Source organism: Phalaenopsis equestris, unplaced genomic scaffold, assembly GCF_001263595.1.
Source record: "Phalaenopsis equestris unplaced genomic scaffold, ASM126359v1 Scaffold000002, whole genome shotgun sequence".
NCBI classification, from domain to species: Eukaryota; Viridiplantae; Streptophyta; class Magnoliopsida; order Asparagales; family Orchidaceae; genus Phalaenopsis; species Phalaenopsis equestris.
This window is the reverse complement of record NW_018164444.1, coordinates 40,856,747-40,869,507: the sequence shown is the minus strand read 5'-3', so window position 1 is coordinate 40,869,507 and position 12,761 is coordinate 40,856,747.

The following is a 12,761-nucleotide window of genomic DNA, read 5'->3' as shown; positions in this document are numbered from 1 at the left end:
TAAATGGTCAATAGGGACCTCATGAAGAGTTTTCAACATGAATTCTATGCCAATTTGGAGGTTAAGGCAATCAATTGGGTGAAATTTGGGGATTTACCTAATTTCGGGCTAAAATTGGGAATTTTGGGTTTAGGCCAAAATCAAATGGATTTGAAACTTCATCAAGGTCAATTGATGGTTGATTTTGATGTATATGAACTTTATCAAGATTTTCAACATCAATTGGGGCCAGTTGACAATTTGGTGAGGACAAGTCATATGGTCAAAATTGGGGTTTTGACCCAAATCAAAATGGGGCTCAAATCATGGATCAATTGTGATTGGATTTGGTTTAGTTTGGTCATATAAAAAGTGAATTTGAGTTTGGGATTGTAATTGGGGTCAATTGAGATCAAATTGGTGGACATTTGAGTTGGATTTAGGGAAATTTGGGTCTTTGAAGGGCAATTTGGAGATTTTGCTTAAAGATGGTCAAATTGGCCAAATTGGGTCATGTAGTAGTTGAGAAAAATGAAATTGAAAATATTTAGGATTTATTGGGATTTTATTGGAATTTTTGGAATTTTTGAGATTTTGAGCCCAAGAGGGGTATTTTGGTAATTTGGGGGTGCTTTAGAGGTAAAAGGCCAAGGTGGGTATTTTAGTAGATTTGAGGTACCAAGCATCACCAATAAGCCATGGACCATTGAGAACCCCATTTTGGGTCCTCTACATAGTGGTCTTAGCCAAACCATAGCCCTAGGGCTAGTAGGTTTAGGGGACCATCTACATGAGTATCCCAAAAGATCAAGGGATCTAGGCTAGAAATTTTAGTTCAAGGTTGTGAGTGTTGTGGGTACAGATAATTGTAGCGAGTGCCTTAGCTCCATACAAACACCCAATGTCAACCCTAAGGTCCAACAATCCTAAGGGTGACTCATTTTGAGTTTCCCCCACAGTGACGCCACCTACTAAGTATTTAGAGGTTGAGAGCAACATGTGGAACTTCAAGCTGAGTAGAGAAAAGTTTGGAATTTCTAGTGGTGAGGGTTCCATGTCTAGTTTTCTAGGAATAGTCAACAGGAAAAGTCCCATGGATAGACCCTAGGCTACTAAAGAGGAAAAACTAAACCTCAACAAAAATTGAGGTCAACACCAACATACAGGAAAAAAGAGAGCATGGAAAATCCATGCCTAGTTTTAGGAGCACTCGCATCTAGCTAGCCCTCCCTTGCCAAAATCCTAGTGCACCCACACTATCTTGTCTTAAATTACCCACGCACAATCAAGCGGATCTGGTGTACTGAGGGCAAATTAGCCTTTTGTGTTTTCACCTTTATGAAGATTTCCTCTTCCCCTCCCCCTAATCTTTCTACAAACTTTCTTCTTCATCATCAGCACTTTTCCACTCCAATTTCATTTTCTTGATAGCAGAGTAAGTGTGTGAGGATCTTCTTCGAGTACTTAAGCTTTCCTTGTAAAAGCGAGCTTTAACCTTGCAATTGGCACGAGAGGAGTTAAGATCAAGACAAATGAATTGGTCTTCAAACTTCATAACGGTGAAAACTCATTAAATTCTTCATTGTTTCATTTCTTGCCAGCTTCCTCTGATTATGTGCTAGAGAAGATAAACTTTTCTCTGGATGATGATCAAATCTACAGTCAAAATATGTTGAATGATTAGAGTGGTTTGATAAACTTAACAACTTAAATATTGGATCCTATTTAAATTATACTAGGCATAGGTCAAATGGAAGTGACTTTAGCTTTAGGTTGAGTAGCCATCATTAGCACTTGAGAGAGGATAGTCTTATCATAGGGAATTTGCTCAACAACACATGCATCAATAAATTTCTCTCTAATGAGCTCTTTGGCTTCAATGGCCTAGTAAGGTTCCTTTGTCATATACCTACACTTCTCAAACCAAAGTACATAATTAATTAACTCTACTTAACGTACATGAATGCTAAAAAGAGTGCACCTTAATCAACACCTCAAAAGAATGAATGTATTCAGATAGAATCTTCACCTTCATCAAAGTGCCTTCCGATGAAATTTTTTCATAAACTTTAGTTGTTGGAATTTATGGCAGGTAAGGAACTTCATGTAACCATCCCAACGTATCATAAAGGTAAGCATGTGATTGAGTAGGTACATTGATAAATGGATCTTCATCCACTAAAATAAAATCACATATTTCATTTTCTCCACAATGGAGCTAGGCAACACATAAGTGGTAATGATGCTTTTTCAATGGAAAATTGACTAAATCTATTTTCAAATCAACAATCAAAGGTCGTGCTTGAACCATATCTATGGTAAATGAGACCTACTCAAAGTTATTTGCTTTTCATTCATTACCTTCTACCACTTTGAGTTGGATGACTATACCCTAAACACATGAATCTTGCAGGAACTCTGTATGGAATGTTATCAGAGTAGACACCTTGCTCTTGGAAATTGAGTTAAATAACTCTTTGGAGAAAAATGGCTATTAAAGGAAAATGTAAAAGGATAAAAATCTTGGAGAAATAACAAAAACAAGAGAATTTTAAATAAATGATCACGTAAGGAAAAGAACCCTTATCCCTATTTATAACATGGGGATGGAAGTTGAACCACCCCACGGGGAAAATGGTCATTTGCTGCCCAAAACATTGTCAGTAGCAAAGTCATGATAAAGACACATGTTTTGAAGCAAATTAAAATAAAGTGAAATTTTACATCGTAAAACAAAAATTATAGAGCATCGATCAAAAACTAATCCAATAGAAAATACATTAAAAGGCTATTATTTCTTGACTTAGCTAAGACAAACCTGATTGAAGTAGACTTTAATACAAGATCTTGCCTCTTAACCTAATTTGATTGACCTGAATGATCTCTACTTGGGCATATGGTAGTGGAGAAACATTTTGAACAACTGCTAGCTTTGTGTAAAGTGTAGAAGTCTTTTCATGAAGGATACTTCTATCTTAATGAAGGGTGGTCATTTCTCCCACCATCCATTTGAACTTTTGAATGCAGACTAGTAGCCCACAAATCTCTTCAACTTGAGGAAATCCTACCATCTGTTTGAATGAAGCCTTCATCAATCATAGGTTGTGCATTGTCGGCACTTTAAAAAAAATTGAGTTGCCCGTTGGAAGCTGTCAGTCGCCGGAATCGAAATCCTTTCTCCCGTTTCGAAAAGATATTTAATTTATATAGAAATTTAAGTTTAGAAAAATATGAAATCAAACTGATCTCATATCCTTCATAGTTTAAATGAAAGAGCACTATACCTCAAGCCATGTATCTATGTCAAAAGATAAACATAAGACTTGAGGGTGAGGCTAGATCGAATAAACTAATAAATATATGACATCTATTTGGTCTGCAAAAATTATTTTTATTTATAAGCCAATAAGTTCCCCCATTTAATATGAAGAATTAAATAGGTTTTATATTAGGCTGGGTTTGGAAAAGCTTCCTATAAGAGCAAGCCCTTATAGTTAATTACATCTTAGATAACCGAAGTCACCTAAAAAAACTCTTGATAAAAATCAAAGAATTATTATCTTCAAGGAAGTCAAAAGGATAGGACTTTTTATTCATGTCAATTAAAGAGGTGTGACAGGGAAATAGCTCAAATTTGGAACATTTTATTTTGGAAACCAAAGGATGAGACTAGGGGATGTCATAGATCCGAAGGAGAACCTCGGTGACTTCCCAAGCTACCTTATGGTTTGGCTTCAGTTTTGGAGATAATATCTAAATGTTTTATCCTGTCAATTTTGTTAATTAGGGCTTACATTCATATGAAACGATCACACAAATAACGTGGAAGATATGAGGATTTAGGTCGTGACGAACGACAACCTCGAAATTCTAAGACGAATTAGGGCTTAAATTGCATAGCAGAGCTATACAAAAGCCTAGTAAAAGGTTGAGGATTTATGTTGCATAAGCAAACCACTTCAAAGTTCTGTGGCTTGGTTATTTAATTCTAAAGAAAGAATGATTTAGCTGATGTAGACTTGATCTACTGTTCAAGATGGTCGTGCTACCCACAATACTAGCAGCAAGCACCTCATCACGGCAAGTTTAGGTTATCTAATGTGACAAGTTATAATGCCAAATTTGATATCCCTATGGGTTATGATTATTTAAAAATTATGGAGCATATTAAAGTTGATTAGAGTGGCACCGGTTAGGATCCTACGGTTCCATTGTTCTGGCACTACTATTTTCCTTCACATTCACTTAGTTCAAATGAATTTACTAAACTCAACTTAATGAGTTTCATACTTTCATTTAGACCGTAGAAAATCTTGTTAGCAACCATAGGTTACCTCCTGCGAGGGACTCTCGTTCATCCGATAGAGAAGTTCTAAATTAATTGTAATTTTTAATTTGTGATATTTGTGATTAAATTTTGAGTTATTTAATATTTTGAATATTGTGGCAGTGAATTTTATCTTGTTTAATTTTCAAATTTTTGTTTTAGTTTTTTGGCTATCCTAGCAATTTTGGTTGTCATGCAGGGTGACATCATTGTTTAATATGCAAGTTTAAAGCAAAAAAGTACAGAAAGGTAAATACAATAATTTAGAAGTGTACCTGTCAGTTTTTCTCGTTCCTCCACCAGAATGGTTAGTTCTGACAATATGTATATAATTTTTGCAAGAATTTAAACTGCAGGAGTAGATGAAGGTATAGTTATCCAACCCCAAAGTATGATTCTATCGAGCCTCCGAAGTTTTTAGTGGATGATTCTAGAACAAAATATGGCAAGTTCAACTTGTCCTTCAAAGTATCCAAAATATTTTAATGTGCTCGTGGTATGACCATGAACTACTTCAAATATCTCTTGAATTATTTCGACTTCATTTTTGAACTTATCATATTGTTTCATTAATCATGTGAGCTTAGAGTGTGACTTCACATTTGCCCAGTGAAACTTGATAATTCATTTATCTCAAGGATGGGAAACTTAGTCAATTTGACACATTACTTAAGAGTTATATGGATGAATGCCCTTGAGGCAAGCTCAAGTCATTACAGATTTAGTGCCCATCACAAAAGGGCTTATAGTGCTTAAAAGATGCTACTCATTAATCATATCATTACTTCTAAACTCCAATGAATAGGTTTAAATATTAAGCTTAGCTCACTTTAACAATTTCATAATGGGGAAGTTATGATCTTCATCAAAATTTAATTTAAATGATAGGCATCCTTATTAATAGATCATTCATCACCAATCATGGGCTAGAAGCAAATTATCATCTTCCTAGTTTAAACCCATCACTTTAGGATCATTTAATTTTTGCTTAACTTCTAAAGAGTAATTCAAGAAATTATAATTTTATTCCTATTATGCAAAGGTATCAATTTGATTTCTAACTTTAAGCCATTGTATTTCAATCATCCTATACATTCATTAAGGATCAAAATTACCCATCCCCAACGGTTATCCCAAAATTATGATTAAGCCACTAAAGTCTAAAATTACTACCTTTCCCTTAGGGCTCTCCTTCTTTAAGCCACTAAAGTCTAAAATTACTACCTTTCCCTTGGGGCTCTCCTTCTTATAATCCTTCAACCAAAATTCAAATGGCAGGAGAGTATGATTTTTTCAAAATTTGATTTAAATTTGAAATAATTATTTTATGATTTGAAATAAAGAGATTTTTCAATGTTAATTTATTTATTTAAACAAAAAGAAGTTTTATTTACGGGAAAAATATTGGAGGTTTGCATAGGTTGGAAGAATACATAGACAAAATTTTATGATTTTTTTAATAATATTGTAATTATTATAATTATTTAAAGGTCATTTTTAATGATTCTTTATATACAAAAATATGTTTTAATCTTCAAAAATCACTTTTATTTTTTTATTAAATCCTCATACGTCAAAGAAACTCAAAGGAAAAAAATTTAATATTTTTTTGTTTATTTTGAATTTATTGTAATTATTTTAATGGAAAAATAAGGAAAATACATTTTATGTCATTAGAAATTTATTTTTAATTTAGAAAAATCAAGAAAAATATTTTACGGGGTCCCTAGTGATCAGGGAACAATTGCACACATTTTGACCTTTATTTTTTGTATTTTTAAAATTTTTGATTATTTTAATTATGTTTAATTCAAAATATACTTTAAAAATAAAATATTTTAACAAAAATAACTTTTCTTTCTACAAATGTCCCTGATCTCAAGGAACTCAAAAAACTATTTTTCATAATTTTTCTAGGCTTATTTAATTTTCATTCTTTGCAAAAATGTCATTTTTACTTACAAAATCTGCTTTAAAAACCAAATCAACATAAATAAATTTGTGAAATTTTTAAAGTGGGTTGAGATGATTTTTATATACAATGTGAAATTGATTTTGTTAAAATTTGATTTATATTTAATTTAAAAAAATTAATACAAGGTAAAAAAATTTAGTCAATAAATGGCCAAATCAACTTAAATAAATTTGAAATTTTTAAAGTGGGTTGAGATGATTTTTATATACAATGTGAAATTGATTTTGTTAAAATTTGATTTATATTTAATTTAGTCAATATTAGAAATATACAAAAATGATTCAAATCATAACAATATTTTTCCTAAGCCCTTCTGATCACAGAAAACCTAACAAAATTTCTTTGATAATTTTCTACATGAAATTTTAATTTATATAATTAAATAAAGTCAAAATGGCCACTTAGGCTTGAAAATTAGGGTTAGAAGAACAGAGGTGCTTTCTGACTTTGAAAATCAAAGGAGGTGCCCTCTGTCATGAGGAACTAAGCACAAAAATTTCAAGCCATGGTGATTAGTATTTAATCATATTGAATTAAAATACCTCAGATAGTATTTAATTAAAAAAGGACATATACTTGGCAAATAATTTTTTTTTAGTCTAAATTCTTCTCATGTGTTCACTGAGCAAGAGGCTATTTTTCTTTTATTTTTATGATTTTTCTAGAGAACGATATAGATTTTTACAGTTCAGGTATTAAAAAAAATTCAAAAAAACCATATTTTTCTACTTATCCATGCGGCGCCACCTCATCCTACGACAGCTCCGAGCTCACATGCAACACTCGGCCATTTGACACTGCCATCCAGCTCGATCTCCTCCGCTGATTAAATAAACGCGCGATCGGACAGCTCCCCTTTATCTCCCGTAAATGACTTAGCTCGATAATTATTCTCACTAAATCCCTAAAATCTTCGCCTAGACTCAACCAAATCATATGGGGATTATTTCTAAACCTTCATCTACTTAAAACGAACACATCTAGACGGTTAATTAAGTATGAAATCAAGTCATTACAAATGGAGAATTAAAAGAAGCTAGGGCTAGGGTTAGAGCTCAATACCTTTGTCTGAGAGGGGAGGCCACAATCAAATGGTTCTGGTAGCTTCTCTTGAGTTTAATAAAACTCTAGATGAATTCTTGTGCCTTGGTGAATTTTCTAGCTATGATTTTGTTCAAACTCGATTTAAGTTGTTGGTCTAGAGTTAGGTTAGAGGCTGTTTGATAGGGGGCTTTTGCAGGGGATCAACTCCTTTCACTGTGGTGAAGGTGTGTGCACAATTAATTTGAGTTTGGTTCACTGTGGAGTTATGTAGAGAAATGTCCTGGTTTCAACCTGATTTTGAGCTCAAAATTGAACTCTTACAGAGGGAACCAGAGGGAGAAGATGGTTAGCTTGAGCTTAGGAATGCTTGGAGTGTCTCTAGTGAGATTTTGGCAAAGTTTCCCCTAGGATTTTGGTTAGCTCTTCTTTGGCGATGGAGGGGGCTGATGAAATAGAAAGGCTTGGACTGGCCACCTAGGTCAATTGGTGGGTGCAAATTGATGCTTAGATGGAAGAATGATGAGCTTTAATGACAAATCAGACTTTGCCAGCTAAGGTGAGTTTAATTTTGAGTTTTGGTTAATGGGGGCTCCTTTGTGCGGCTATTTTCGGCAGCTGAGGAGGTAGCTGGCAAGGGCTTAGTCACTTCTTGGCTTAGGATGGTCAGGGGAGAGTTCATTATAATTTACTCCCAATGACAAGTGATGATGGAAAAGTATCTTCAAATAAGGCTCAAATATGATTAAAATCCCTTAAATAAAGGAACCATTGGTCCATAGCTCACCTTGATGGTCTAGGTCTATTTAGACTAGTCAATATAATCCAAATGGTGGTTGAAGATTTATGTTGCATAAACAAACCACCTCAAGTTCAATGGCTTGGTTATTTATATCTAAATAAAGAATGATTTAGCTGATGTAGACTTATTCTGATGTTCAAGTTGGTCGTGCTGTCGACAATACTAGTTGCAATCTCCTCATTGCAGAAAGTTTAGGTTTTCTAATGTGACAAGTTATAATGTTAAATTTGATATCCCTATGGGTCATGGTTATTTAAATGTTATGGGGAATATTAAAGTTGATTAGAGCGACACTGATTAGGATCCTATGGTTCCCTTTGTTCTGACACTACTGTTTTCTTTTGGATTAACTTAGTCCAAATAAATTTACTAAACTCAACTTAATGAGTTTCATACTTTCATTTAGACCATAAGAAATCTCGTTAGCAATCATAGGTTACCTCCTCCGAGTGATTCCCGATCATTCGATAGAGACATTTTAATTTAATTGTAATTTTTAGATTGTGATATTTGTGATTAAATTTTGAGTTCTTCTATATTTTGAATGTTGTGGCGTGGTTTTTATATTTTTTTTTTTGTTTTTTGGGTTTTAGTTTTGTGGCTATCCTAGCAGTTTTGGTTTTCATGCAGGGTGACATCATTGTTTAACATGCAAGTTTAAAGCTAGAAGTACAGAAAGGGAAATGCAATAATTTAGAAATGTACCTGTCGATTCTTCTTTTTCTTCCACCTGAAAGGTTAGTTCTGACACTTTGTATATAATTTTTGCAAGAATTTAAACTGCAGGAGTAGATGAAGGTATAGTTATCCAACCCCAAAGTATGATTCTATTGAGCCTCCGATGTTTTTAGTGGATGATTCTTGACCAAAATATGGCAAGCTCAACTTGTCCTTCAAAATATCCAAAATATTTCAAGGTGCTCGCGGTATTACCATGAACTACTTCAAAGATCTCTTGAATTATTTTGAGTTCATTTTTGAACTTATCATATTGTTCCATTAATCTTCCAAGGTTAGAGTGTGACTTCTTTATTGCCCAGTGAAACTTGACAATTCATTTATCTCAAGGATAGGATACTTAGTCAATTTGACACTTTACTTAAGAGTTATATGGATGAATGCCCCTGAGGCAAGCTCAAGTCATTAAAGATTTGGTGCCTATCACAAGAAGGCTTAGAGTGCTTAAAAGATGCTAGTCATTAATCATATCATCACTTCTAAACTCCAATGAATAGGTTTAAATATTAAGCTTAGCTCACTACCAAACCCTTAACAATTTTAAACTTTAATTTAAATTATAGGCATCCTTATCAACAGATCATTCATCACCAATCATGTGCTAGAAGCAAATTATCATCCTCCTAGTTTAAACCCATCACTTTAGGATCATTTAATTTTTTCTTAACTTCTAAAGAGTAATTCAAGAAATTACAATTTTATTCTTATTATGCAAAGGTATCTAGTTGGTTTCTACCTTTAAACCATTGTATTTCAATAATCCAATACATTCATTAAGGATCAAAACTACCCATCCCCAATGGTTATTCGTAAATCCTGATTAAGGCACCAAAGTCTAAAATTACTACTCTGCCCTTGAGGCTTTCCATCTTATAATCCTTCAAGCAAAATTCAAATGGCTTTGAAAATATTTGAATATCCTATCCATGTATTAATTAAAATAGCAGGGAGGAGAGTATGATTTCTTCAAAATTTGATTTAAATTTGAAATAATTATTTTAACTCAAAAATGGGATTTTTCAATGTTAATTTATTTAGTTAAACAAAAAGAAGTTTTAATTTATGAGAAAATTATTGGAGGTTTCCCTAGGTTAGAAGAATACCTAGAAAAACTTTTATAATTCAAAAAATTTTATAATTCTTTTGAATAATATTGTAATTATTATAATTATTTAAAGGTCATTTTTAATGATTATTTAAATACAAAAATATGTTTTAATCTTAAAAAATCACTTTTAAATTTTTATTAAACCCTCATATGTCCAATAAACTCAGAGGAAATCAGAGGAAAAAAATTTAATATTTTTATGATTTATTTTGAATTTATTGTAATTATTTTAATGGAAAAATAAAGAAAATATATTTTATGCCATTAGAAATTTATTTTTAATTTAGAAAAATCAAGAAAAATATTTTAAGGGGTCCTTAGTGATTAGGGAAGAATTGCACACATTTTAACTTTTTTTTTGTATTTTTAAAATTTTTTATTATTTTTATTATTTTTAATTCAAAAAATACTTTAAAAATAAAATATTATAAGAAATATAGCTTTTCTTTTTACTAAATGCCCCTGATCACAAGAAACTCAAAAAAAAATTTTCATAATTTTTCTAAGCTTATTTAATTTAATATAACTTATTTTGTGCAAAAATATTATTGTTATTTACAAAATCCACTTTAATGGCTAAATAGACTTAAATAAATTTAAATCTTAAATAAATTTGAAATTTTTACAGTGGGTTGATATGATTTTTATGAACAATGTAGAATTGATTTTGTTAAAATTTGTTTTATATTTAATTTAAATAAATTAACACAAGGTAAAATATTTAGTCAATAACAGAAATAAATAAAATTATTACAATCATCACAATATTTTTCCTAAGCCCTTCTGACCATAGAAAACCTAACAAATTTTATTTCATAATTTTATACGGGAAATTTTAATTTATATGATTAAATAAAGCTAAAATGGCAACTTAAGCTTAAAAATAAGGGTTAGAAGAACAGAGGTGCTTTCTGAATTTGGAAAATCAAAGGAGGTGCCCTCTGTCATGAGGAATCAAGTAGAAAAATTTCAAGCCATGATGATTAGTATTTAATCATAATGAATTAAAATATCACAGATAGTGTTTACTTAAATAAAAATCCTTTACTTGGCAAATAATTTTTATTTTTGGTCCAAATTCTTCTCTTGTGCTCACTGAGAAAGAGGGTATTTTTCTTTTTTTTTATAATTTTTCTAGAGAAAGATATGGATTTTACAGTCCACGTATTAAAATAAAATCATAAAATCCATATTTTTCTACTTATCCACGCGGCGCCACCTCATCCTATGACGGCTCCAAGCTCACACGACGTGCTCTGCCATTTGACGCCGCCATCCATCTCACCTGCCATGTGGCCTGCATTTTTGCTCGAAAGATTTGTTCGATTCGATCTCCTCCACTGATTAAATAAATGCGCGATCGGACGGCTCCCCGTTATTGCCCGCAAATGACTTAGCTCGAGAATTGTTCACACTAAAACCCTAAGATATTTGCCTAGACTTAATCAAATCACATGGGGTTTATTTCTAAACCTTCATCTACTAAAAATAAATACATCTATACTATTAATCATGTATGAAATCAAGCCATTATGAATGGAGAATTAAAAGAAGCTCGGTATAGGGTTAGAGCTCAATACCTTTGTCTGAGAGGGGAGGCCTCAATCAAATGGTTCTGGTAGCTTCTCTTGAGTCCAACAAAACTCTAGATGAAGTCTTGTGTGTTGGTGAATTGTCTAGCTATGATTTTATTCTAACACGATTTAAGTTGTTGGCCTAGAGTTAGGTTATAGGCTATTTGAGAGGGGGCTTTTGTAGGGGATCAACTATTTTCACTGTGGAGATGGTGTGTGCACAATTAATTTGAGTTTGGTTCACTGTGGAGTTATGGAGAAAAATGTCTTGGTTTTGGCCTGATTTTGAGCTCAAAATTGAACTTTTACAGAACAAACCAGAAGGGGAAGATGGTTAGCTTGAGCTTTATAGCGTTATTTTGGGGTTGGAGGGGAGTTGCCCGTAAGAAGCTGTCAGTCGCTGGAATTGAAATCCCATCGTCTGCTTCGGAATTACGTTGAAGTATGAAATCAAACTAGCCCCATATATTTCATAGTTTAAAATGAAAGATCATTAGTTTAAAATGAAAGATATGAAAGATCATTGTACCTCAAATCCTATATTTATCCCGAAGGATAAACACAAGACTTGAGGATGAGGCTCAATCAAATTAACTAAGAAAAGTGTCCGTTTGGTCTGTGAAACCTTTGTATTTGCCGACAAATTCCCCTATTTAATATAAAGGATTAAATAGGGTTTATATTAAGCTGGGTTAGGACATGCTTCCTATAAGGGCAAGCCCTTATAGTTAATTACACCTTAAATGACCGAAGTCACCTAAGAAGACTCTCGATAAAAATCAGGAAATATTATTTTCAGGAAATTTCAAAGTCTAGGACTCTTCAACAAACGAAATCAGACGTAGATGTGTGAAAGGGGATTGGTTCAAATTTGGAACATTTTATTGTAGGATCCAAAGGAGGAGAAACTAGGGGATGTCAAGGATCCAGAGGAGAACCCCAGTGACTTCCCAAGCTATCCTAATGTTTGGCTTCAGTTTTAAGAAGAAATATTTGGGTGTTTCATCCTGCTAATTTTAATTATTAGGGCTTACATTTGTGTAAAATGATCACACAAATAGTCTGGAAGATGTGAGGATTTAGGTCGTGACAAATGACAACCTCTGAATCCTAAGACGAGTTAGGTCTTATATTGTATAGCAGGGCTATGCAAAGGCCTAAAGATAAGGTAAGGATTTATGTTGCATAAGCAAGCAACCTTGAAGTCCTATGGCTTT